This window comes from Pan paniscus, chromosome 1, assembly GCF_029289425.2.
Source record: "Pan paniscus chromosome 1, NHGRI_mPanPan1-v2.0_pri, whole genome shotgun sequence".
Classification (NCBI taxonomy): domain Eukaryota; kingdom Metazoa; phylum Chordata; class Mammalia; order Primates; family Hominidae; genus Pan; species Pan paniscus.
The window spans coordinates 78,071,257-78,075,466 of NC_073249.2; the positions used below are offsets into that span (position 1 = coordinate 78,071,257).

The 4,210-nt window shown below is 42.0% G+C and overlaps 1 pseudogene; it reads left to right on the forward strand.

Moving 5' to 3' along the window:
- Nucleotides 1-1,238: 1,238 nt before the first annotated feature.
- Nucleotides 1,239-3,490, forward strand: LOC100969096 (large ribosomal subunit protein uL4-like; annotated as a pseudogene).
- Nucleotides 3,491-4,210: the final 720 nt, after the last annotated feature.

The window sequence follows — 4,210 nt, forward strand, 5'->3', positions numbered from 1 at the left end:
CGGCTGCTGCTAAACTCCATTCTTAGCTTGGAAAAAAAGAAAACGACAGATGTGACAGATGCAGGGCAATCAATTGTGAATTTAAAGCAAGATATGAGAATCAGAGATCTCTAATTCTCTAATTGAGAGTATTTAAAGAGACCTTTATTTCCTGAAGCTGAAGAGCAGAGAGAGTTGAAGACCAGGCCCAGAATTAATTTTAAGGTGGCAGAATTTCAAAGAAGGATGAATTTTCAGCCTCAGCAAGTTTCCTATGCCAAAGTCAGGATCTTGTTAGGGAAAGAACAGGGCCTAGAGACTTGGGATGGGATATCTGGGTAGTCGCCCCTGAGGGTCTTTCTTTTCCTTTTTTTTTTTGAGACAGGATTTCACTCTGTTGCCTAGGCTGGAATGCAGTGGCACCATCACAGCTCACTGCAGCCTCAACATCCTGTGTTCAAGCAATCCTCCTGCCTCAGCCTCCTGAGTAGTCAGGTCTACAGGCACACGCCACCATGCCTGGCTAATTGTTTTGTTTTTTATTGAGATGAGGTCTTGCTATGTTACTTAGGCTGATCTCAAACTCCTGGGCTCAAACAATCCTTCTGCCTCGGCTTCCCAAAGTGCTGAGATTACAGACATGAGTCACTGCACTCAGCCCACTTGAGGATCTTGAATGCTCAGATTCCCCAGAACTCCCTGGACCTGCAGAAGTGGCCCAGTCCCCCTTGTTGAAACATAAAACCCCATTTCCCCCTTCACTCTTGCTTGCTTGAAAGCTATTCAGTAGCCTCAAAACAAGGCAAGTAACTTCTGGGAGGATGCTGGCCCATCTCAGGATCTGCCCTCTACTACCTGCCTGGCCACCAGACCCATAACCCCTCTGGAATCAAGGCTCAAGAGAGAGGTTTAATGATTTGCCCGGCACTTACACAGGTGATGTGTGACAGAGGCGAGGCTGTAATCCAAAGTGGAACAAGTGATCAGATTCTTTACAGCAAGCTGCAGACACTAAGGCAGTTTTCCTTTCTAAATAAATCTCTCAGACTTTCACTGAGTCAATAGAGATGGGAAACAGGTGATAAACAAGTATCATACACTCAGATTATTAAGTTACTACCCAGTCCATTTTTTCATTAACCTTCTTTCCCATATGTAAGGCTGGCTACATAATTTCCAGGACCCAACGCAAAATTAAAATGTGGGGCACATTTTTAAAAGCACAGAGAACTTTGCCTGTGGCAACAGCCGTGGTGAGAGGAGCGTGGCTCTCTCCTCTCCACCATGGCATGTGCTCGCCTACTAATATCGGTGTACTCTGAAAGTGGGGAGGCATCTGGCAAAAATGTCACTTTGCCTGCTGTATTCAAGGCTCCTATTCGACCAGATATTGTGAACTTTGTTCACACCAACTTGCACAAAAACAACAGACAGCCCTATGCTGTCAGTGAATTAGCAGGTCGTCAGACCAGTGCTGAGTCTTGGGGTACCGGCAGAGCTGTGGCTCAAATTCCCAGAGTTCAAGGTGTTATGGGACTCACCATTCTGGCCAGGGTGCTTCTGGAAACGTGTTGTGGAGGCCGAATGTTGGCACCAACCAAAACCTGATGCCGTTAGGATCATAGAGTGAACACAACCCAAAAATGATATGCCATCTGTTCTGCCCTGGCTGCCTCAGCCTTACCAGCACTGGTCATGTCTAAAGGTCATCGTATTGAGGAAGTTCCTGAACTTCCTTTGGTAGTCGAAGATAAAGTTGAAGGGTACAAGAAGACCAAGGAGGCTGTTTCGCTTCTTAAGAAATTTAAAGCCTGGAATGATATCAAAAAGGACTATGCCTCTCAGCGAATGAGAGCTGGCAAGGGCAAAATGAGAAACCGTCATTGTATCCAGTGCACAGGCCCCTACATCATCTATAATGAGGATAATGGTATCATCAAGGCCTTCAGAAACATCCCTGGAATTACTCTGCTTAATGTAAGCAAACTGAACATTTTGAAGCTTGCTCCTGGTGGGCATGTGGGACTTTTCTGCATTTGGACCAAAAGTGCTTTCCAGAAGTTAGATGAATTTAATGGCACTTGGCGTAAAGCTGCTTCTCTCAAGAGTAACTACAATCTTCCCATCCACAAGATGATCAATACAGATCTTAGCAGAATCTTGAAAAGCCCAGAGATCCAAAGAGCCCTTTGAGCACCACGCAACAAGATTCATCGCAGAGTCCTAAAGAAGAACCCACTGAAAAACCTGAGAATCATGTTGAAGCTAAACCTACATGCAAAGACCATGCATGTGTCAGAACACCATTCTTCGCCAGGCCAGGAATCACAAGCTCTGGGTGGATAAGGCAGCAGCAGCAGCTGAAGCACTAGAAGCCAAATCGGATGAGAAGGCGGTTGCAGGCAAGAAGCCTGTGGTAGGTAAGAAAGGAAAGAAGATTGCTGTTGGTTTTAAGAAGCAGAAGAAACCTCTGGTGGGAAAAAAGGCAGCAGCTACCAAGAAACCAGTCCCTGAAAAGAAGCCAGCAGAAAAGAAACCTACTACAGAGGAAAGAAGCCTGCTGCATAAACTCTTAAATTTGATTATTCCATAAAGGTCAAATCATTTTGGACAGCTTCTTTTGAATAAAGACCTGATCAAAGAGGCAGTGAGAAAAAAAGAGCATGGAAAAAATGATGTTAAAGTACCAATATATAAGACATTTTCCTTTAAAAATATTTTTATTAATTACAAAGCATAATAGGGTCAACATCAATAATTATTAGGGAAATCAAAATCACAATGAAATACTACCTCATGCCGGGCATGGTGACTCATGCCTGTAATCCCAGCACTTTGAGAGGCTGAGACAGGCTGATCACTTGAGGTCAGGAGATGGAGACCAGCCTTGCCAACATGGAGAAACCCCATCTCTACTAAAAATACAAAAATTAGCCAGGTGTAGGGGTACGCCCCTGTAGTCCCAGCTACTCATGAGGCCAAGGCAGGAGAATCGGCTACTCATGAGGCTGAGGCTTGAACCCAGGAAGTGGAGTTTGCAGTGAGCCAAGATCACGCCAGCCTGGGCAACAGAGTAAGACTGTCAAAAAGAAAGGAAAGGAAAGGAAAGGAAAGGAAAGGAAAGGAAAAGAAAGGAAAGGGAGGGGAGGGGGAGGGGAGGGTAGGGGGAGGGGAGGGGGAGGGGAAGGGAAGGGAACCACCTCACACTTATTAGAATGGATACTATAAAAAAAAAACAGAACATAAGTGTTGGCGAGGATGTGGGAAAATTGGAACCCTTGTGCACTGTTGTTGGGAATGTAAATTGGTACAGACTTTAGAGAAAACAGTGTGACAGTTGCTCAAAAAACTAAAAATAGAAGTACCATATGATCCTGCAATTCCACTCTGGGTATATACCCAAAATAATTGAAAGCAGAGGCTCGAACAGATACTTCTATACTCATGTTCATAGCAGCACCATTCACAATAACCAAGGAGTAGAAGCAACCCAGTGTCCACTGACAGATGAATGGATAGCAAAATGTGGAATGTACATACAATGGAATATTACACAGCTTTAAAAAGGAAGGGAATTCTGACAATTCTAAAAGATGGATGAATTTTGAGGATATTATATAAAGTAGAATACGCCAGTCACAAAAGGACAAATATTTTACGATTCCACTTCTATGAGGTATCTAGAGTAGTCAAATTCAGTAGTCAAAATAGAATGGTGGTTGGCAGGGGCTGGAGAGAGGGGAGAATGAGGAGTTAATATTTAATAGGTACAGAATTTCAGTTTTGCAAGATAAAAAAATTCTGGAGTTAGATGGTGGTGATCATTGCACAACAATGTGAATGTACTTAATGTCACCAAACTGTACACTTAAAAATGGTTAAGATAGTAAATTTTATGTTATATGCATTTTACCACATTTAAAAATAATGTTTTTTAAGTGTAATAGAAGTATTCTAAATTTTAAAGTTTAAATTTAATTATTAGAATGAATTTTACCATTCATCTTATTTTATGCAATGCCAGTTTTAAATAGAAATTACGAGAGCTTTTATCTTATATGTGGAATCACTAAAATTTCACAATTTGCATTTTAGAGCTCATAAATATAAATTGTTTCATTCTTATCAGAACAATGATAATACTGCATAAAACTTTTTATTTTATTTCTTGATATGCATTCTACCAACACTCTACCTTTGGATCACTGATGAATAAGAAAGAACTTATTCC